Genomic DNA, 24988 nt, shown 5'->3' with positions numbered 1-24988 from the left:
TGGGAGCTGGGTTGGAGGCTGAGATGTTCTGCAGGTGTGAGTTGGGACCAAAAGCAAGGTCTGTGGACTTCAGGCAAAAAGAGCAGGGTGTCACAGAGTTTGTATAATATATTAAATCTAAAAGCACATGCGCGTTACCACTAGCGACAGAAATACGTGCACACTCGCTATGTCATGCGCTAAATGAGGTCTTAAATTTCACTCATAAACAGTGAGACAATAACCATTTACTTTCCGTAACTTGGATTATAATGATGAGAAGCACCAGAGGAAAGAAAGAGGAGAAAAGGTGAGGAGGTGGATCAGAGAGAGACAGGGGAGAGGGAGCAAGGGCAGACGGCACCGCAAGCACCGAGACAGAGGGAAGGAGACACTGGACTTCTGGTTAAATTGCACAGATTTAAGTCAAAACTTGTGAAACGTGACGACGCATGAGGAGACATAGAGACGAGCTGTGACTCAGAGCTTGGACCTAAACAAGAGAGCGGTGACTCGTCTTCAGGACCACACACTCTCACTACCACACGATTGGCTGTAGACCTGCGCATCGAGATCTGTTGATTTTTGGCACAGCAATAATGTAAACACACGCACATATTCTGATATTCTCTGGCTGTGTAAATGTTCCCAGTTCTGAACACACATTTGCGGTGTTATGTTACTGTTCATGCACCTGTTCACTTGCGTTTTTTTTCCAGTCTGTAATGTTACTGACTCATCCAGCATGTCCAGTAGAGTCTGTCTCTATAACCAGGTCTGTCTCCATAACCAGGCCAACTCAAAGACACCATCCTCCAAAGTCCAGCAGGGTAATAATTATGAGATACACATACACGTGTCATGTTTCTATGCTTCTTGAAGACATTACATTGACTGATTCTGATCCTAAGTTTAACCATAGTCACTACTTGTCTAACCTTAACCCAAACCCCAAAGTAACCCATATCTGAACTTTAAACCATGTTGATCTAGTATTAAAGGATACAATTTATGATAAACACACACACTCATGCTGGGTTTCCTTGTATCTTTAGGACAATACATGGACTTGCATTCATTTCTTGGAGGTTGATTCTAACCTTAATCATAGACACCACTTGCCTAATCTTAACCTAAATCTTAAGCTTAACTTATTTTAACTCACATCTGAACTTTAAACCATGTTATTGATGTAATGATGAAGGATTTATATCTTGGGGATCTGAGTTTTGTCCCCATAATTGTAGCAGGTCATTAAAGGGCCCATATTACAGTGTTGTTTCCTCATCACAAACATACCTGGAGTTGTGTTTTGTTTCATTCACACATGTTGTACTTTCACTAGAATCATTTGGATGATTTCAGCCCTAGAATTGCCACTCTCTGCTAAACTAAAGGTAAATGGAGCTGTTAACTTGTAAACTACCACTACATGACATCACAAGGAGGAACAGAGCATTTTGAGCTTTGAAAATATAGACAAAATAATGATAAAAGTTAGTCAAACATGTGTGAATGAAACTAAACACAACTCCAGGTCTGTTTTTGAGGCGGTAACAGCATCATAACATGGCTTAAAGCTCACAAGAGTCCATTTTGTGTAATATAGCAGCTTTAAGTGAGTGTGTATACAGATTTTGGTCCTCATTATGTGATAAATACCCATCCACACACACGCAAACACGCACACTCACGCACACACACACCTGCATGTTGGTATCTGGGATAATATGAGATCACACAGGGCAGTTTGGTTGTCTTTGTGTCTGGCAGAGTTCGACCGCTCCATCGGGGTGAATGCCCGCTGCTCCAGATGGCCTGTCCCTCCCAGAGCCACTTTTGACTTTGCCACAGTGTTTAGTACAGAGAGTTTTTGCAATTTACAAATCAATTCTTTTCTAAAGCTGCACAAACATTCACTCAATAGACCGTGAATGTGCCTGGACTAAAGGCTTTTGTCAGGCTAGAAAACAACACGGCATGATACAAAACTATTTTTCTAATGTGTTATGTGGATGCAAGTTAAGCCAGTATTTATCCCTGTATCAAATTATGTCAAAAACACTTTTATAAACTTGTACATACAAATATTTTAGCATAATAATAAGTGCCCAAACTTGTTTCACTGTATTAGGGTTGTCAAAAGTATCTAAAATCTAGTATCGAAACTAGATACTCATTTGAGCAAGTATTTATATTAAAAAGTCACATTCACAGGACAGAAATGAACCATTCCTGAAAAGCTTTAGACCATGAACCACTATGGAACCTACTAGTTTTATATCGACTATTTAATTATATAGTATCCAGTATTTTTGATAACATGTTTCTCCAGTTTGGCTGCTATAACCAACAATTCTCTTTCTATGGAGTCAAGCAGCCCAAGTCACATGTTATGTCTGTGGAGAAGCAAGCCCACTGTAACTGAATAAATACAGCATAGATGAGTTTATCACCATACTCTGAAACATTCAAACAAGAAAAGCAGGTGGTAGATCCTTCCCCAGAAAGTTACACAGTGCAACGTAAACGTCTAAAGCCTGAACTATTGCAGCATACACTACCAGTCAGTTTGGACACTCCCTCTCATTCTGTGTTTTTTTCTTTATTTTTACAGCTTTCTACATATTATATACATACAGAAGACATCAAATATATGAAACAAGATATATGGAATTATGTAGTAAAGATGACAACTTAAATTACTCAACAGCAAAGGGTGGCTACTTTAAGGATTTTATTTTTTTAGGATTTTGATATATGCAAAAATGGTAGAGTTATTTACATTTGGTCTTTGCTTAAGCTGCCCTGAAACGATGGACTGCAGCCTCACGGGATTACAGTTGTTCAGTGTGCTCAGTGAGATGTTCAGATTGAAACTGAACAGTAAGTGCCCCCATGTGGCAAATTACAGTCATTACATTAAACACAGCACTCCCACATTATCATGATCTGTTTCATTATTTACTTATTATAGATATAAGATAAGTTTGTTCTATAAAAGGCAACCGTGCACTTATATCTTAAAGGTGCATTATGTAGGTCACCTGCTTAGTGATTGCTTTGAAAGTTTTCGTAATATGACATTAAAGTTATTCATCTCCATGAAGACAGGAGGGAACGCCACCAGTCCCCATTAGATAGCGATGCTTTAAAAGGTGCACTGTGGAACTTTTCTGGTTAAGATTACACTACTGCATGTTGCCTGGTTTAGGGTTGCCAGGTGTATTCCACAGTATGGCATTAAACCTATATATCTCGCATTTATTCAATCACATATTTTTATACATCGTAAATATACATTGAAACACATGGCTTGCCTCTCCACTAATGTGACCCGTAAATTTGTCTGGTGTCTTCATCTGCTTGTCTCCTTGGAAATAGAAAAGTTGAATACCAGGCTGTGCAGGCAAGCAGGTGACACAAGCAGTCAACGGACCCTCCACCAGAAATGTTACGCAATACACCTTTAAGCACTTTCACACATTCACACGTACCGACTCTCATGTATTTTGTGTCTATAGCAACCACGTGTTTGTCCTCCATCTTCCCTCCTGATTTTCTTGAGCTCTGCATCTCTCAAAGCCATCTATTCCAGCTCCACCTTTAGCTTGCGGTGGACGCGCAAACAGAAAAAGTTACATGGTACAGCTTTAAAGGTCCTATACTATGCAAAATTGACTCTTGTGAGCTTTAAGTCATGTTTTAATGTTGTTACTTCATGAAAAACATACCTGGAGTTGTGTTTTGTTTCATTCACACATCTTTGAGTAATCCTTTATTATTAGTTTGTCTACATCTCCAAAGGTGGAACAGAGTGTTTTCTGTTCGAGAGAAGAACTCAACCTATACATGCAGGATTTTTGTGTTAAACATGTGTGAATGAAGCAAACACAACTCCAAGTATGTTTGTGATGAGGAAACATTATTAAAAAAATCTGAAAATAGCATAATATGGGCCCTTTAAGCTTATTCAAACATACAGACCTCACACATTTTATGTTCATAGCATCCATGTATGTGTCCTCCTCCCCGATTAAACTGTCCACATCGACATGTATATATTGTTAAGGGGGAGACTGTATTCCATAGCGACAGGGGCTATAGCGACTGAGAGAGACCGTGGTACTTTAAATGACCTGTCAGCATTTGATTGGCTCATCTCCAGATAGAGTCACGAGGTCAAATGGTAGCCTACCTGAGCCGAATGACAATGACACAGAACAGAATAGACAGACACACTCCTATAATTGGCTTTAATAAAATTGCGTTTGACTATTAGAGATAGAGTTTTACAGCGTTGTTATGGGACAGATGGGATTGTGCTGCTGTGCTTGTAATAAATCAACTTGATGAAAATAGAAGTTTGAATGTCAGGCTCTGTTGCTGTTCTAAGGGCTACAGCAGTGGAGTGTGCAGTGAAAGTTAGAATATCCTTTGGTTTCAGAGTGAGGACAAATGAGGCCATTCAGTTCAATTTCATTCAAGTTTATTTCTATAGCGCATTTAAAACAACTTCAGCTGACCAAAGAGCTTCACGTAAAAGTCAAAAACAAATATAAAAAAAGCAAGTATTAAATGTCAGTGAGAAGAGGTGGGTTTTCAGTCTAGTTGTAAACTGCGTTAAAGACTGAGAGGATCTGACAGGCAGAGGGCGCTGTTCAGTTGTCTGGGCGTGGCCATAGAAAAGGCTCTGTCACCTCTGGTCTTGAGCCTGTATGTGGGCACAGCCAGCGAGAGTTGAGTCTGGGTGGACCCATAGAGGCAAATAGGACCCATAGAGTGCACACATTTAAGCACAATCAATAACACTGTCTCTATAAAAACTGTGAAGTTGCAAATCCATATTCAAGATGATCATTTTTATTTGTATATTTGTGTGGCTGTGGGTGGAGTGTAAGGCTGGAGTAACTCTCTTAAATAAAGAGGACCCATAGAGTGCACACATTTAAACACAATTAATAAGATTTTGAATTGCATTCGGGAGCCCTGGTCCAGCTCCACATACAAAGGGTCATAATAATATAGACTCAATGTTACAAATGCGTGGATTGCTTTTTCAAAACCTGCCTGTGGAAGGTAGAGTCATGGTAAATAATAATTCATAAAAAAAATATTTCTTACTGTATTTTAAGTGATGAGACATCTTCTAAATGGATTAATCAGAACAATAGTAACTTGTGGACGGGACTATAGAGACTCTAAAACACATGCCAATAGATGTTTAATACAAAAGACAGAGGTAAAAGAAACTGAAACTGAAGAATTGAAGAAGCCACTTAGATGAGCAGCAAAACGCAAACGCAAAAAACATTTGGTCCAGTTGACAGAATTGAATTTTTCTTTTACTATGGATCGTACCTCGACAACTGAGATATTACACAGACACCAGAGACAGTGGCATTATTTAACCAAAATGCCAAGGATTCATTCATCAATACAAAATTACGTTTCATTCATAATATTATTTCAAAATACTCTCTATTCAGGCGCCTTCAGTCACCAGATTTCAACTTTTATTTAAAATCTCATTGCACAAGTGAAGTAATATAAAAATATGAATGAAGTTAAAAAGGCAAGGCTAAGACTTAAGAAAATAAAAAGTGCATGTACAAATGTGGACTTGTATGAACATTCCCTTTCCTATTCCCTAAGTGTCGGCGTATCCAGCTGCTGTTATATAACTGCCTGTAAGGGGCGCTGTGCAGCAGTAGGAGCAGTAGAGTGTAGATAATGCTGTGCTGTGTGTGTAATCTGTGTTTACCATTACCTCCACTGAGAGACTGCAGTGCCCTGGTCTTATAAATACTTAGCAGCTGATGTCATCAACGTTCCCAGGGGTGTGATGCTAACTGGAGGCACCGCTCTGTCTGAAGCTCTGTTACTCAGTTTATATTTTAATCTGTGCTTTGTTTTAACACAATCTGACCACAGAGAGCTGACTTAGCTGGAGCTACAACAGGAGAGAAAGCTGATTTTGTGATTTTTAAACGTGTCAGTTTCAAAAAGCATTACATCATTACATCACAAGCTAGCTAGCGTTAGCCAACAGTTTTTCAGTTTGACCCTCTCACCTTTTTGTTGAAAATCAAACACATAAACAGAATCATGAATGCTGGTATTCATCACAGGCTCCTGAAAATAGTGTTGTTTAAATCCATTTTGTATTGTTTCTTGAGTTTTCAGACGATCTAAAAACGTATCAGGCTGTGTTTGCTAATGTGTGAGTTGTGTCACCGTGGTAACTGCTGAAGATTCCTCCATAAAGTACCCTCCAGCATGATGTCAGTGCAAAGTATCAATAGTCACTGTCCTCTCTGTCTCTCCTTATTTAAAAGCATTGCCTTATGACCAAAGCGAGCGATGGACTCAACTGTGGTGTGTATTATGTAAGTAGAGAAAGGAGCAGCATGACTCAGCAGAAATAATAATTCACTAAAGATTTCCGTTATTTTCAGAGAGAGTTCAGACATTTGTAATCTAAAAATGAAGTTACAGAGAAGAAATGAAACAAGCTCGAAATCCCAAATGAGACAAAAGAGCTGCGTCAGTCAGTAGAAGTACAAAATATAACAAGATTTTATAGAAATATAGGTATTATCCTCACAGTATTTCAAATCAGTGCTGTGTGTTCAAGTTTTTTACCTGATTCATAAACACACTGAAGTAAACGTAAAATATTACGTATTACCACCATTTCTGTTACTTTGCTGCCGTGAACGATAGACTGTAAGAAATGGATTAAGTGAGGTTCACGTTTGGAATTCTGACCGCGAGTATCATAGCAACCAAAGAGCCAATCCCAAGCGAGGCTGTTGAAGGTAAAGAGTATGACATCAGCAGTTACAGAGAGAGGGGCCACACTTTTCTAATGTAAATTGAATTAGCGCCAGAGTCAGTAGAACCAGAAGCACACCCATGCTCACTTCCTCTTTGGAGCTTAGCGGCTAGCAGGTTAGCTATATCCATTTATATATAGAGTCTACGGATGTGAGTGAATTCACTTTGTAGAAGACTTTCAAAACACTATACTATTTCAATTTTAGTTTTTTCATAGTTGTATTTTTGATGTGGCATTGCATTTCCAGTGTTTTTTTTTTTCTGAACAACAAAATAGTTATTGAAGAATAGATGGATTCTATGTCTGTGTATTTCCTGGTTTCACTGTGTATGAGTTCGTTTTTGTGTGTAGGCAGCACGGTGGCTGAGTGGCAACACTCATGCCTCACAGCAAGAAGGTTTGGTTCGATCCCCGGGTCGCCCAGGCCTTTCTGTGTGGAGTTTTGCATGTTTCTCCCCGTGTCTGGATGGGTTTCCTCCGGGTACTCCGGTTTCCCCCATCAACCAAAACATGAACGCCCTTCGAGACAACTGTTGTTGTGATTTTGGGCGTTACAAAAATAAAATGAATTTAATTAAATTTAATTGAACTGTGTGAGCGAAGTCCTTTCTCTACTTCACACTTACGACTTGCATATACATGAAATAACACTAATGCAAAAGTGCAATCTGAGCTTTCAAAATCATATATGTATTATTTTTTTCTGCAGAACAAAATAGACTTAAACAGAAATGCCATTGAAGAATAGATGGATGCTATATCAGTGTATAAGCCTGATTAGCCTGTGTACGAGTGCACTTTGTGGGGGGCGTAGTCTCTCCCTTTCTTCACGGTCACTGTGCTCTATATACATACACATATGAGAATGATGCATAAAAGTGCACGGGGCTAGTAAACACAGCTCATATTTGTGGATGACTCACAGAAGACAGCACTGGCAGACACTCTTTTAACTCCTATGTGACTGTAGAGATGTAGATGTAGAGATCGACTGATATGCTTTTTTTTTTTCCATGGCCAATGCCGATTAATTTTCTTAATCCACATAAACTGATGGCCGATAAGCTCTGCCGATATTTGGGGCCGATTTTGACTATTTTCCTCAAATTGTGTCATTTAAATTTACTACATACTCACCCACAGCCCTAGTTTACCACAGACCTATAAGAGAGCTGTAGTCATTTCTTTGTATTAAAGTTTTAATATGTGTAGTTTTTAGGCACTAGATTGACCAATGATTTAAGGCTGATTATCGATATGCTACAAAGTCCAAATATGGGTTTAGTTCTGTCTTTACTATATAACTAATATGTGATTGAGAAGAAGGCACTTGTTTGGAGAATATTCCTTGCGCCTTGGTTTATTAGAGCTCATAAAATATAGTTTCATAATTTGTTAATCGTTGATTGGTAGTTGGTCTCTTGAGTTTATTTTCTTTGTGTTTGTGAGTGCTTGTCCACTGATGTAAAGGTTGGTGGTTCGAATCCTGCTCTTGACATAAACATCATTGTTGAGCGGTCAGGTCCACTGATCCACAGGCTGGCAGTGCGATGCCAACTCCCACAAATGCATACTGTCATTGTGTACTTGGGCAAGAGACTTAACCCGCCTCACCCCCATTGTCTGTGTACACTGGTTCCTTGATGCAAAGTGCTTTAAGTGCCTTAAAGGCGGAAAATGCTATATAAACATTTACATATTATCTATTGTGTTACATAATGTCTAAGTGTTAATATAAAGCTTTGTCTGTCATTTTAGTGTTTCCTTCTGGTCTTCTGGTGTGTCTTTTTAGTAGCTCCAATAACTAGAAAACACCCCCACCATTGGCAAATAAATCAGGTTTTAAAGGAGAGCTATGTAACTTTTCAGGTGGAGGACCTGCAACTTGCTCGTCTCCATGGACATGTTATAGCTTTTTTGCCTCTATTGCTCAAAAATCCTTCGCAATTATAGAATTATTATCAAGAGCAGGCTTGCCTCTCAAGATCTGACCTGTAACCTGTAGCCTGTTCCTGTTATCTTTTTGTCTCAATATTTTGGTCACATTTTTAGATAGTGCTTTTCCACCTTCAAGTCACTCAAAGCACTTTACATCAAAGAACCACTCACCCATTCACACACACACATTGTCATCTGTGAGAGTTAACCTTCAGATCAGTGGATCGGACACTCTACCAACTGAACTACATGATAATTAGATAAGTTAAACGGCATGCTATGGAACATTTCAGGCAAGGCGTTAACATTTCCCTGGAAACAAGCCCCCATCAGAAATGTTGCACAGTGCACCTTTAAGAAACCATTATAAACTATTTTGCGTGGGTGTCTTTGAATGTCTCTCCTCTCCTCTTATTCGTCTTTGCATTTAAAAAAAATCTAAAAGGTCAGTTCTAACACTTGGACATAGCTCCGCCTCTGACCACGTTTTATTGAGTACACTTGACTCCCTGCTCTGTTCTAACCCCAGTGCCTCATCACTACACAGAGGAGCAAGATGTGAAAAATGGCATCTGGCCCAAAAGGTTGTGTGTAATGTTTGAAAGTGAGGTCCATCCATCCATGCTCCCTCTGCCCACACAGCGCTCTCTCCTACGGGGCCAGGGCTGTTTTCTGATGAGCTATTATTCTCCATCACTGACTGTTTGGGGCTGATGCTAACACCCACGCAAACACTACACTAGCATCAAGCAACACTCCATGTGTCAGCTCATGTGCGTTGGAAAATACAGGGTTTTGCATCGATGAACTGTATGAATGGGATTTATTGTGCGTTTTAGAAGGTAATAAAAGACCTGAACAAAAGTTTTGCTCTCAAATATTTAAAAAAGAAGGCAGCTTATTCTCTTATTAATGTTCATATCTTGAGTTACAGACACAATAGCGAAATAAAAATACCAGGATCACGTAGAGTGGATCAGTACGGATATTTTAAGACCAAAATGATGAGGCACACTGAAGCATTTACAGAGAGAAAGCCAACAGTTTTTTAATGTAAAGTGAATTGGAGCCAGAGTCGACGGAGCCCGAAGCGCAGCCCATGATCACTTCCTATTTGGAACGAGGCGGCTAGCAGGTTAGCTATATCCATTTATATATACACTCTATGGTGCATTCATATGGGAATCTACTTTTTTTTACAGATTTTATTTTGGAAACGTTGAACTGATAAACACCAAAACAAGACAAGCATATTTTAACTCATCATGTCGTCAACTTTGTTTTGATCCTGATGCACCTCCTCTGTAGTGTCACACTCTGTTGTTTCTTAACATGTAGATGCGATCAGCGTTCAGAATGACCTCCACATGATCACACGTCTTATGGAACAGCCGCAGTCTTTCTCTGTTTATCCATTCACACTACACGATCCCTCCATCTAAACTTTACAAACTTTGCACCAAACTCACCCAAACTTTTCCATAGAGGCTCCATGCTGCTCGTCTTTGGTTGCTACGTCAACGGGGTTATACTTACAGGTTATGTCTTTACCATAGTTTGTTTTATTTCACAGACATGGGCGCTCACACAGGACTAGAATCACTTTACAATTTTTTCAGGGTACCCTAAAAAACTAGTCCCATGTGAATAGGGCTTTAAAAATGTGAAAAACAGAACTCACCATGATGAGTTTATTATCTCTTTTCGCAACCTTCAGAAGCCAGAGCGGTAATGCTAACGACAACTAGCATGCTAACAACACACCAGTATTATTTCCTGGTTCACAGCCGATAAACATTGCAGACAGCGGGCACACATGTTCTTATTGTGACCCTAAGACCTGCTTTTACAAAATATATGTACGGCAAACAAAATAATTTGATGTCATTAACCAGATGAGTTGTTATGCTCGATTTGGAGTAGTAGTAAAAATAGTAGTGGTAGAAGTATTTTGGTGTTCTACTTACTTGTTTCTTTGGAGTATTAATACAGAATGACTATGCTAACGTTGTACCTTGCGTGCATTTTTGCTAGCAGCACCGGGAGGCATGCTACTTGTTTGGCAGCACATGTTGATGCTAAAGCGGCCGGATGTTTTGTGGCAGTATTTGTAACTTAAAGCCCCATGACCCTGATTCCATGTGACTGGAGCAGAGGAGGGGGAGGTCGAGAACCGCACTATCTGATCCCACTGAATTATAAGGCACTGGCGTTGCCCAATTTAAGACAGTTACAGAGTCGACTCGTTGTTAGCTTGACTATATTAATGTACTATATTAATTAAAATGCTATCTGTCTGTTGTAGCCTTAGTTTACCATTCATTAAAATCAATTAGTGTTCACAATGATAAAATACCGTAGCTATCGTAATCACCACATTCATTATTAGTATATTTCTGTATAGTGTTTGCTCAGGGGTGACAGTGGCTCAGCGGTTAGAGCAGTTGTCCCCCAACTCGAAGGTCAGAGGATCAATGTTGTGTCCTTAGGCAAGACACTTCATCTGCATTACCCAGTATGAATGTAGTATGTGTGTGTGTGTGTGTGTGTCACGATAACAAATTTTGAAGTATGATATATTGCTGAAGTAAATATAGATGATAAACAATATGGAGACCAAACCTTAAAGCGGAAATATACCCCAAAAAGTATTCTAAATGTATATTAGTGTGGAAAAAATATGAACTGAAATAAATAACAGAATGCAACACTTAAAATAGTTAGTTTGCGTCTATAATGAGTCATAGAAGTTCATAATTCCAGTCTCAAAAGCTTTCTCATCGTAGTATAGAAAAAACACACAACATTTTCCTACTAGTACAAATAAAAAGTACTAACAATAGATATTGACCCTCAAAAGGTATCGTTCCATTTAACATATATTGAACGATACCTCGATATAGTAATTATCATGACAGGCCTATGCGTGTGAGTGTTGGTGGTGGTCGGAGGAGCTGATGGTGCAGATTGGCAGGCTAACTTCCGTCATTCTGCCCCAGGGCAATAGTAGCTTACCACCGCCGAGTATGGACAGCATGAATAATGACAGTGTAGTGCTTTGAAGAGCTTTTGGCACTATTGGGCATTACTGGGCTGGCCTGCAAATGCCTTGGGGTCCCGCTAGAGGAAGTGTCTGGTGTGGATAAAACACTTTTTTTTTAACATTTTTACCTTAAGAGCTGCTCATACCATATCTGTACTAGGATAAAACACAACTGATAGGGCATTAGCTGTTGTTTGTCTGTGTATGTGTTGCCTTAGACGTGATCATAATGCATCTGGGCACGTGCAGATCAAATTCTGACGTACATTGAGTTCTGACTCAAATTTAGGAATCACTGTCCCAAACAGCCTCATTCCGCTCCCTGCTCATCAGCTGTGATATTGGTTCAGAAGGTTTGGGAATTTTGAGTGTCCGGATCAGTGGCTTGTGAGATTAGTTGTGATGGTGTTTGTACAGTTTCCTCGGAATATGAATGAACTGATTCCAGCAGAGGAGACTTCTCTTGTGATAAACTTTATGCCGTTATAGGACTGTTTTACTGTGTCATTCTTTCTTTAGAAAAGGCAGTGCTGTGGTGTGAATGGGCACTTATAGCAGGGCTGCAATAAATCCAATTCAAAATCATGGTTTCAGTTATAAAATACATTAAGTTAACATTTAGTTCTGTATGTGCTCATTCTGTCACTCAAAAACTGCATTGCTACTAAAATATATCAGCTCTATACTTTTTCTAAAGGTTCATATTGATAGAATATAAGTCATTTCAATTAGGAGTCAAACATAGACTGTACAAAGAAGTGGACTAAGGGAGTGTGATGTCACCCACGGCGTTCGGCTCCAATCAAAGGAAGCTCATCCAGGCTAGTTTGGAATTCCGATCGTGAGTGTCCTAGCAACCAAAGAGCCGATCCGGAGCAAGGCAGTAACGCCCCTTTCCGCCCACATATGTTTTAGTGGGGAGCAGGTGTTTAGCGACGCTGTCAATCAAACCTGTTGCTAATGCTAGAGGGAGTGACCTTGGGGGAAGAAGGCCTCTGATTTGTCTGTTATAAATGTTCATATCTTGATTTACGGACACAATAGCGAAATAAAAACACCAGGATCATGTAGAGCGGGAAAATTTTAAGACCAAAATGATGAGCCTGACAGCAGTTTCAGAGAGAAGGGTGACAGTTTTCTAAAGAGTGGATGGAGCATTTCCTATTTGGAACATGCATATATGTCCATTTTTATATACAGTCTATGGAGTCAAACCTAAATTATAGGTCTTATCAAAAAGTTTAATTAAATCAGCCTGTGTCTGCCAAAGTGATTTTTCATTACCACATATTTTTTAATGGATTTTGGTAATGATATTTGAAAAATAACAAGAAACAGTTAAAGTTGTATCTTAAGGACATGTTCAGAATAAATAATAACGAGTTTTGTATGCACAAATCGAACCACACTGGTCTGCAAGGGCCAAGAGAAACACATAGATTTCCCAAGATATTGAGTTCCATTAAAGTATTGCACATGAATAAGTCTACCTTCACTCCAGTGTGCGTGCAGACTCACAACTCACAACTCTCCATAAACGCACTAAAGATCATACATACAAGAAACTTAATTTACATAATCTATGTCTGTTTTTGATGCCCATTATTACTCTATTTTCCGATCTATGTTAAAATGTTGTTTCCTCATCACAAACATACCTGGAATTGTGTTTTGTTTCATTCACACATGTTTAACACACAAACCCTGTATATTTAGGCTCAGTTCTTCTCTCAATCAGAAAACCTCCACCTCGTGATGTCATGTGGTAATACAGGAAGTGCTCCACTGTGTTTTTAAACTCACCTACACCTTCACTAGGATAATTTCGATGAATTGCCAATCTCAGTTGAACTAAAGGTAAAATGTAGCTTGAACTTGAAAACTACCACTTCATGACAACACAAGGTGGAACAGAGCATTTTGAGTTTTGGAGAGGTAAACAAATAATAAAGTGTTACTCAAACGTGTGAATGAAACAAAACACAAATCCAGGTTTTTTTCAGGAGGTTACAACATTATAACATGACTTAAAGCTCACAACAGTTAATTTAGTGTAATATAAGACCTTTAAGAACTAAAAAAATATTTAATTCAAGACCAGACTTCTGTCCCCAGCACTTTTATCTACACAGTTCTCCGTGCATATAGCCTCACTTTCACCTCAACACAACTGCTTCTTCTGCAGAAAAACCTGGGATTTGTAGTTTAAAGTGCGACATTCCCAGCAGCAGGACCATCAATCGTCCGCCTGGAGGTGCGGATACTGTCGTTTGACTCATTTATTGACACAGGGCTCACAGCCAACACTCCAACAACTCTCTCTCTCTCTCTATCTCCGTCTGTTCTTATCTGCCTCCCTCCACCCCATCACTGCCTACTATTCATCTTTCTCTCTTTCCGTCATTTCTCTCAGCTCTCCTCCTACCTCTTCTTACTCACTCTCTCGCTCTGTCCCCCTCTTCTCTCTCTCTCCTCCCTCTTCTCCCTCTCTTCCCTGTTTATCCACTCTCACACTCCCCCTCCGTATACCAGCTCCGCTCCAGCAGCCAGCCCTTCGTTCATCATTCATTGTGTGAGCAGTGGTACATCAGGCAGGAGTGCGCTTTGTTTGACTGTAGCAGTGACGGGAGAGGAGCCAGAGGAAGACGCCAAGTGCTGAAGTGAGCGGAGGTTAGCGGAGGTTAGCACAGATCCGAGGTTAGTGTAGCGTGTCGCCAGCATGACAGCGTACCTGAGCAAACAGCACAGTTGCTTCTCGGAGCTGGACGGCCGAGAGCATAGAGAGGTGCCCAGCTCGTACAGCTGGCACACACAGCAGCCTTCCACTCTTCACCACCACTATCACCATCATCATCATCAACAGCAGCACCCTCAGCCTGGCCATCGCTACCATTACGCCTCAGTACCCGGAGGTGCCACCCTACCCAGGAGGGGGGGTCGCCCGGGCGCTTGGCATCACTCGGACAGCCTGGCCCATAGGAGTCCCAATCATTTTGGATCAGTGAGGGCCAAAGGGGGGAGCTGTGACCTGTGGCCCTCTGACTGTGGGTGCCATCACAACTGGCATGAGGCATATCAGGTAAAAGGCGTCAGCTCAACACAAACTGGCATAAATACTGGAGATTGTTCATTAGGCTACAAACTTTGAGTGGTTAGCTAACACTGCACAATGCTTTTCATATTTATTTATAGCAATATGTTTGTGAATCACTGTGAAAAGCTCCTTGCATGTTTCCAGCTGTTTCTAAGTGATGTGGAAAGTTGAAGAATACAATGATGTAAAAGTGGCACAGATCAGATCAGTTCTGTCTTTTATGGGGGTTGGCAGAGTTAATCTGTTATATTTGTTCTATATGTGGGTAAAGTGACTTGTCCAGAGTTGAGCTGACTCTATCGGCTAACTCTCATTTTGAAGCTGCTGATCAGACATTTTTAAATATGCTGATAACACTTCACTTCATATTGCCACCGGGTAAGGAATTTTAAGATCCCCGATCTATTCAAAACCACACAGTTTTGCTCTAATGAGGCTAAAGCTCTTCACATGATTCTTAATGAACTGATGGAGAGATAAACATTTCAGATCGCACACACATCTCCCATTTGTACAGAAGTCTCCATTTTACTCCTCGACTTTCAGATTAGCAGGGGACACAGGACAACTTTATGCTCTAAATGTGGTCTTAAAAGATTAAATGTATTCTGGAGCATTGAGGCGTGTGTGTGTAGGGGTGTGTTTGTGTGTGTGTATAGTGAGTGTGCTGTCCTATAGACATCAAGCTACCAAGATGAAGATGGCAATTAGCAACGTTGGCTATAATCTTTACCTGTTTAGATTTTAAAATGTTCATTAATATGTGCTGCCCCTTTACAAATAAATAAGAAATAAGTGTTGTATTCGGTCTAGGGGGTAACAGGTTCTGTTTACCCAGGGCCCAGTGCAAGGAGGGGCCCCTCATAAAGTCTGTAGTATGCATTTTTCACTAGACCACACGTAGGGGCGACAGTAGCTCAGTTGGTAGAGTGTTTGTCCACTGATCTAAAGGTTGGGTCAAATCCCGCTCTCGACATAAACATCATTGGTTGAGCGGTCAGATCCACTGATGGTGGTGCGATTCTAGCTTACACAGATGAATGCTGTCCTTGGGCAAGACACTTAACCCACCTTGCCCTCAGTGTCTGCGCACACTGGTGTATGAATGTGTGTGAATGGGTGAGTGGTTCCTTGTTGTAAAGCGCTTTGAGTGCCTTGAAGGTGTAAAAGCGCTATAGAAAAATGTGATCATTTACCATTTAGTGAGGGCCCAAATAAAAATACCAGAATCATATAAAGCGGGTCAGTACGCACATTTTAAGACCAAAATGACGAGCCTGACAGCAGCAGCAGTTACAGAGAGAGGGGCCAACGCAGTGTCTAGCAGCATTAGGTATGTTCATTTATATATAGAGTCTATGGTTTGACTCCATGTTTCCACTCATAAAGACTCAAAGCAGAATAGATTGAGCGGTTGGAGTAAGAGAAGCGTACAGGGGATGCAATATTGAAGATTTCCAATTAGCAGCATGTGTCAGTTCTAATGGAGGTCATGGTGGTGCTGGCGATGTGTGCTGTGTAGTGAGTAACCACGCGTGCTTGTAAGAACAGAGCCGCTGTACTCTCAGATGTTGTTTTCTTTTCTTTACACATATATTCACACTGTGGCGTAAAAGACATGGGATTACTGCAAAAGGCACGCTCTGATCAAATGGATTTCAAGGATGGATGAACTGACCGAGTTTTGACTTCACAAAGCATTTCTGTAGGAGGCGGCGATGTCCTGTACTGTGGGTGAGACTGTGTCTTATTCGGTCATAACTGTTATTAAAGGGCCTATACTACACTATTTTCTGATTTATGTTATAATGTTGTTTCCTCATCACAAACAGACCTGGAGTTGTGTTTTGTTTCATTCACACATGTTTAACACACATACCCTGTTTATTATTATTATTATTATTATTATTATTATTATTATTATTATTATTATTATTATTATTATTATTATTATTAATAATAATAATAATAATAATAATAATAATAATAATAATAATAATAATAATAATAATAATAATAATTTTATTTATATTATTTATTTATTTTTTGTAAAATGTAACTTTAAAGTGTTCAATTGAAGATCTGATTATTTAATCTTATCAGAGGCTGAACACTTACATAGTGAGCAGTGTGTTTTATCCATAAACATCTATCATGGTCTCATTTCTGATGTAGAATACGATACACAGCATCACTCCAATGACAACTGGACTGAATCTGAGCATTTTCATCAGCATGTAACACACGCCAGATCTAATTATGCTGTAAAATCCTGGGTTGTGCATTACTTGTGCAATTATAACAGAAGCTGGAGGTCCTGAGGCCTGGCCAGTGGGAAGTAACGCAGGGCCGTCCATCATACAGAGAGATGGTGCTGTGTGAACCTGCTCTGGAGATACGACACTCTTTATAATGTGAGAATTAGAGTCACTGCAGGGGGCTAATGAATGCGTGTACATTGATTTTTCTGTGGGAAAGCAGTCTGTCTCTGCCTGCTTAAATCTCGTGCAGCTTCTAGAAAAAATTAAGGGAAAGGTATTATATTTTTGCTTTTTAAACTAAATATTCTACAGAGAGCAAACTGTAGGGCTGAATATTTTAAACATATCCAGAAGAATTAACAGAAAAAACACTGAAATCTGAACTGACAAACTAATACAATAATTTTTCAGGGGAGGGCATCTGATACACAGGGACATTTCAATGCATGTTTGTAGTCTTTGCACCCATTCACATTGTGATTTCGATTTGATTGTGATTAATCATGCAGTTGTAGTAAATTCAGCCTCATAGCAAGAAAGTCTCAGGTTCAATTCCTAAGTTTCCCCAACCTCTAAAGCATGTTTAATAAGCTCTCCTCTGTGTGTCGTCCCAGTTAACAACACATAAATACATAAACTTGAGCTGTATGTTTGCTGGTGTACCTATTTCAAGGAGATTGTTCTGATATTGTATTCTTGTGTGTGATTGGCAGGTTTGAGTTGAAAACAGTGATGTAAGTGTGGCACATCATCTGCTTGATTCCATGGAAACAAAACGCTAAAACCATACTTGTGAACATTCTCCATGGAGTTAGATATGTTTTATGCCATATTGTGAACTATTATAACTAAAAACAACATTTTCATGGAAACAAGCAGGAGGAACCCCTTATCCAGGCCAAGTACGAGTCAGGTTTGTGGAGATACAAGCCCGCTCGAAGTAAGGACACGTTTTTCCAAGTCTTTTAGTGCAATAAACAGAAACAAAATTTAAAAAAAAACAAACACGCTTTTATTTTGTCTATTTTGTGACTAAAAAGTTCCATATTGTAGCTTTAAATACATCATGAGCAGCCTCGTAGGACTCATGTTTACTTTAGTTGAGTCTATTGGATTTTGTCACTGTTACGGTTGAATGGGGCAGATAGAGATGCTGCAGTTTGAGTCACAAAAACATCCATCTTGGCCCAAGCCTTTCCCTCTTCACATTTCACTGTTGTTGACTATTTTTACACACGATTGGCTGAATTATTCATAGATCCTCCTGTTTTCTTGAGCCACCGTACACACTGCTCCCCTAAATTATTGAGGAAAACTCGGCACAAGTCTGAGAATGTACTCAGGAAGCACAGGCAGGTCTCCAGAGTGTGGGGACACTTAGAGCTGGTAATCGTGATCGTTCAGGTCTCAATAGAATTGGAACAAAAAAATTATGATCCGAAAACTTTTAGAAGCAAAGTCAAGACATTTAAATTCAATCTATAATCTCAAATAGTTATATTTAAAAGGCTTTTTGTTTCTGTTTACATCACCTTAATTTTTTCATTCAGAAAGTTTGATTTCATAAAGCAAGTGGGGACAGTCTTTGACAATCTTTTTTGAGGCCACAAAAGAGGAGTTTTTCTTTTTCGAGACTTTACAAAAAGAGTTCGATCTGGTAATGTTTTTGGATGCCAGTCTTTGCTGAACCAAAGCCCAGTGTGGACTTCTGGTTGATGCATTTTCACTTCTTTGTCTTGTGTGGCAACTACAAAAATCATATTCTACTAGACAGTGCGAATGTCAGAAAAAGCTAGATTTCACTCTTTCACCTGGTTGTGGTCTTAATTATCGTGAATAACTGTTAAAGCCACAGTATGAAACTTTTTAGCCAAAAACAGATTAAAGTTAAAGCGTGATTTGTTTTGTGTTTTCATTTTAGTTGTGTTTATTGCACTGAAAAACATGCATCCTTACTCTGAGCGGGCTTGCATTTCCATAAACCTGTCTCTTATATGGTCTTGAGATGAGCCCATAGATTGTGTATATATAAATGGATATAGTTGACCTTCTAGCCACCATGTTCCGAATAGGAAGTGATTATGTGCACAGTTGTGATCCACTGACTCTGGCTCCAATTCACTTTACACTGAAACATCTTCCCTTCCCCTCTGTACCTGCTGCAGTGAGCCTCGTCAGTTTGCTCTTAAAATGTTTCCTGGTATTTTTATTTCACTAGTCTGTCCGTAACTCAAGATATGAGCATTAATAACAGATAAATCAGGCCCCTTTTTTCCCTGAGGTAGATCCCGCTAGCGTTAGCAACAAGTTTGACTCCACTCTCTGCTAAACCGGGAAGGGGCATTACCTTTAACAGCCTCGTTTCAGATTACCTCGTTGGTTGCTATGATACTCGCGGTTGGAATTCTAAATATGGAACTCGGCTCCAAATTCGCTATAACTTCTAGCCTCGATGAACTTCATTTGACTAGAGCTGAAAAATATGGGTGACGTCACACTCACTTAGTCCACTTCTTTATACAGTCTATGAATGTGCTTCTTCTGATGGGCTTCTTTCCATGGAAATGTTGCTGCTTGGCTATAATATTCCATAGTATGACATAAAACGTATTTATTACCACCTTCAGAAAATTCCATACTAAGACTTTAAATCGGGATGTTCCTTGTCACAATAAAACACTCATATTTGACAAAGTGGCCTCCCTATTGCACACCTAAAAGCTCAAAGTTCAGGTGAGCTGTTATCGCGTTAGATAAAAAAGATGATTTTGTTGATGTTTTTGATGAAGTCGTCAACACCAACGCACAAGCCGAGTGTTGTGATGCTCATAGGTCAGATTGAAAATTTGTATTACACAAGCGTGCCATACTGTGCGCGACCTGCAGGTGTGAAAACAAGCCCACACACCTCTCCACTGCCTTATATCACTCCTCTTCAGCTAAACGTTTGTTAGGGCTGTACTCGACTAAAGAAAATCGACTAAAGCCATGTGCTGCCGATCAATTAGTGACTAAAAAGGGGGCACGGCATAAACTTTCAAAACGATTTCATATCTCTATGTATATGACTCAAACTGCGCTCACAAGACTACACCTGTAGGGGGAGTTTGTGCAAAGAAACAGTGTATTTATATAAACTAAACTAAAGGCTAAAGGCCCACAGTCATATTGGTTATGTATGGTGTTTTATTATGATTATATATGCCAGATGTTATTGGCGCTTTGTGATGATGTCATACTCCAGATGGGCGCAAGAGCCAGTTTTCCCTATTGATTATATGGTATTCTCTTAAGAAATAGCCAATAATTCACATACATTTAACCTCTCCAGTTCTATTAGTGACTGAACCACAGAACTCACTAGATTACAAAAAGAATCTGCATTTTAGCTATATTCATTTTAGCTGCCCTCGTCAGTATTAAAGGGCCCATATTACGCTGTTTTCTGATCAGAAAGAGATAAGAAAATAGCGTAATATGGGCCATTTAAATCTATGAATGTATCTGTATTAGCTGTTCCCACACTTGTTCTGTTCTGAAACACTTCCACTGTGTAATCCTGTGTTTGTTATGGTGATATTATCGCTCATATAGTTGTGAACTGCCCCGAGCGTCGCACCAAATGAGCTGAGTTTTGCTTTTGGACCAGTGGTTTCATGTGCAGTTGGAGGCCTGTCACGTGTGGGGACGTGAGGGGAGCAGCAGAAGCAGTTGGAGGCAGAAGTAGTTGGAGGCATGAGGGGAGCAGAAGCAGAGGAACAAGCCCAAGTGCAGCTAAGCATCTCATCTCTGTGCTCAGTGGAGTGGCCATTATGTCTCAGGGGGCTGTTTGAACATGTCAGTGTATGTGTACCCACCGGAGGGCTGCACACAGACTGCAGATATGACTCAAAAGTATCAAAAATCAGATGCTAATTGATACTAAAACAGGGATCAAAACTAGATACTCATAAGATCTGTATCGATACTTGAAAAGTCCCATTCACAGGGCAGAAATAAACCTTTCCTGAAGCTTTAGAATGACCTTGAGCTGTGTCATTATAAGTATAAGACACATAGACTACTATGAAACCTACCTGGACGACTGAGGGATTACACAGATATAAGGCCACATAGTAATATAAAAGAAAATACTACCATTTAATCAGGAAAATCACATTCTATTGTCAGAAGAGTGTTTTTTATTATCGTGGTATCAGAATCAGTACAGAGTATTGAGTCTATTCCTTGGTATCGAAATCAATTTTTAAAACACCATAATTTCCACCACAAATAACAAAATATTCTGTCTTATTCTGATTTTTGTATTAGTTTGTCAGTTCAGATTTCAGTCTTTTTGTCAATTCTCCTGAACGCATTTAAAATCTCACCTTTAAACAGAATCCTATTTTGAAGATATAAAAATATAATCTAGTCAATGCTTGTTAGAAAAACAGCAATTAGATATTTTTTTCCCAAATACAAAGCCGTATCCCAGAATGCTTCACTGCTAGAGATGGTATAAATGTCAGACTCTTTCCTACAATTAGGTTAACTGAACTTCCTCCTCTTGGGCTTTGTAAACAACTGTTCTGTTTTCTATGTAATAAACTCACTGAAGAGAAACGTCCTCCTCTGCTGAAGGCTCTGTACTGGATTTATCGTCTGTGTAGAACGAAACGCAGCTTCAGAAAAACTGGATTACGTAAAGCGCCCATATTACGCTGTTTTCTGATCTATGTTATAATGTTGTTTCTTTAGCACAAACAGACCTGGAGTTGTGTTTTGTTTCATTCACACATGTTTAACACACAAACCCTGCATATTTAGGCTGAGATCTTCCCTCAAACAAAACACTTAGGTCCATCTTGTGATGTCATGAAGTGGTAATACAGTAGGTACTCCACAGTGTTTTTAAACTCCATATCCCTTCGCTGGAATTATTCCAAGTCTATTCAGACTTGGAATTGCCAATCTCTACTGAACTAAAGGTAAAAGGTAGATGTTAACTTGAAATTTACAGCTTCATGATATCACAAGAGTCAATTTTTGTGTACAATAGGACCTTTAAGAAGAGACTCTCGAAAGTAGCTCATATTTGAGCAAAATGTGCCTTGCCCAAGTACAGATATATAAGCAGCTCTTTAGGTCAAAATAAGTCTACTGCATGCTGTCCGTGTCTAATTATAAATCATTTTATTGTCCAATAATCAGGAAGTGCACTTTAGCATGCTACCTGTTGTTAGCTTTACCAACATGGCAAAACTCCACTATGTGAGAATAGTGAGAAGTGCTTATAAACTTGTCATTGTGAATCATTAGGATACTCAGAATGCCATGGAACTGTAAACTTGTTTCTTTAGCTTCTGTTTCAGTAAACAGGATTTGTGACAGTAGATTAGTGTTGTTTTGATACAAACATTTCAAACTTGATTTTGAATCGATACTCGATACTGATACCGATACCACAATGATAATTTAAAAAAAACTCTTTAGACAATAAAATGTGATTTTCAACATTAAATGATACTACTTTCTTTTATATTCCCATGTGGTCTTATATCTCTGTAATCCCTCATTCGTCCAGTAGGTTCCACAGTGGTCCATGGGTGTATGTTAGTCTATGTGTCTTATACTTGTTCTGATTCAGCTCCAGATTATTCTAAAGCTATTCAGGAAAGGTTCATTTCTGTCCTGTGAATGAGGTTTTTTTTTTTGTCATCAATACCTGCGAAAAATGAGCATTTAGTTTGAATTTTAAGTATCGATTCATATCTGATTTTTGATACTTTTGACAAGCCTAGATAGCTCTCTGTGTGATAGCTCTTTCTGTGGTGAGTGGAGACTGAGAATCCTGCTGGCTCTTCTCAAGCACTTCTGACTCACTGTGCCACTGTCCCAAGTGACGCACTGCTCGGTACTAAAACTGCTCACGTCAACATCAAACTTTATTCTAGTCGTTTGTTTCAAGTAGTAGTATTGTAAAATAGACTTCTTCAATTGTCAGTTTCTATTTTATGTTACCAGACAAAACATTCACAACAATCAATTCTTATTTACAATGTTGGCCTGGACGGCATTGCTGAAAGCTGAATTTTGTAACCAGTTTGCTACATCTGGCATAGCAGCTGGACAGGTCCTTTGCAGCTGTTTGTTTTTTTAGAGTGAACATACAAAACAGCATCATCAGAGTACATCTGACAGCCTCCATTACGTGGACAAATTTGGGGCAAGTTATGAATGTACATGCTGAACATCAGTGGGCCCAGTATTGAACCTTGAGGCACACCGAGATTGTTCTGAGATTATGGGGATTTCACATTGTGCGCACAGACACACTGCTCTCTCAAAGCCAGATAAGATTGTAGCCTGTTTAGAGTTGTTTTTGAAAGTGTTTTATTACGCCTGCCACAATCATTACTATATCAACTTATCGTTCACTACATGATAGATGCAACAATCATTTTTGTGAGTTAATATTCATTGTGAGTTATTTTTCTTTATACTAGTGGAGAGCTTTTTGTTATTTTTCCATTCTATAATAAGATTTAAGGGTTGAATAAATAACTTATAGATACAAGCTAATTGCTAAATTGTTTTATTCTGTCATGTATTGATTATGGCTTTTCTTAGTTTTTTTAAACATTAAAAAAAAAAAAATTATACATCTAGAATGTTTTTTGAGGGGAAATCCTGCTTTAGGGTTATTGTGTCAGTGACACAAATGAATAAATATTAAGATTATAATCACAGTTAATTTCTAAATAAATATCATCATTAATTGTCTATATTTTCCACAGCAAAATATCCCATTTCAAAATTTGTAATCATCATTAGCTCTGCTATGTTTAAGCTGGATGTCCACAAGTTCATACCTCCAAATGACAACGTGTTGCAGTTAGAGGTAGGCAGAATATCAAAATAATAATAACACTGTGAATGATGTTTTGACATTATGTACAATTTGAAAATCAAATATATTTTTGTTATATTAAAAACACTGCAGAAGAGCTTATTAAAAACGAATATTTAAAAAAGAGCAATGGGGCTTATGGGTAATTTAGAGGTAATTCACATTTGTCTGTTACTAAAGCCTAAAAGTCATTTGAAGCCGTGTTTTTACATATTTCTATTTGAATGACTGATTTATCTGTATACTCTAATCAAAATTCTCAAAAAGTATCAAAGATTTCATTTTTGTCAATATCACCCTCCCCCTAATAGCAGGATGTATTGAAGTTTTGAGTTTTGATCCATGATTTGTGGATCTAAGACCAAACAAAGTAAACTCACCATCTAGAGCCTGAAGCATAACGCAGAAGTAAACACGACTATTTATTATTGATTTATGTAAAACTAATGATGGTCCGACAGCGTTTACATAATTACTCTGAAGCAGTGGAGGCAGTGGAGAAGACAGATGTTTGAACTGTGTTATTCCCTTTGGCCAATGAAACACTTCACTCAAAATGAACAAGCACTGTCGAGACAAGGATGAGCCAAGTGAATACAGCACAATATATCACAAAGCGAAATTGTAATTTTAGTTGACGCAAATAAAGCACAAAAGCTGCAGTTATTCACATTTTAGAATTTACCCCGTGACCACAGACTGAGGGAGTGTAATGTCACTCATAGTGTGCGGTTCTAGTCAAATGAAGCTCATCAAAGCTAGCAGTTATAGGGACCAATTAAGAGACAAGTTGCTTTTTAGGAATTCCAACCGTGAGTATTAAAGGAACCAAAGAGCCAATCTGGAGTGAGGCTGTTGATGGTAATGCCCATTCGCACCGCTGGTTTAGTAGGGAGCGGGCACTTAGCAATGCTGTCAATCAAACCAAAACCAGGTGAAA

General features: G+C 39.1%; 1 protein-coding gene across 2 annotated transcripts in view; it reads left to right on the top strand.

Annotated features, from left to right (window-relative positions):
* The window catches only part of dlg2 (discs, large homolog 2 (Drosophila)), a 160680-nt gene that overhangs the window by 70573 nt on the left and 65119 nt on the right, over positions 1-24988 (top strand). The gene's annotated exons all lie outside the window — the stretch shown is intronic.

Source organism: Periophthalmus magnuspinnatus, chromosome 14, assembly GCF_009829125.3.
Source record: "Periophthalmus magnuspinnatus isolate fPerMag1 chromosome 14, fPerMag1.2.pri, whole genome shotgun sequence".
NCBI classification, from domain to species: domain Eukaryota; kingdom Metazoa; phylum Chordata; class Actinopteri; order Gobiiformes; family Gobiidae; genus Periophthalmus; species Periophthalmus magnuspinnatus.
Note: the sequence above shows the minus strand (reverse complement) of the source record. Positions and strands in the feature narration are given on the sequence as shown.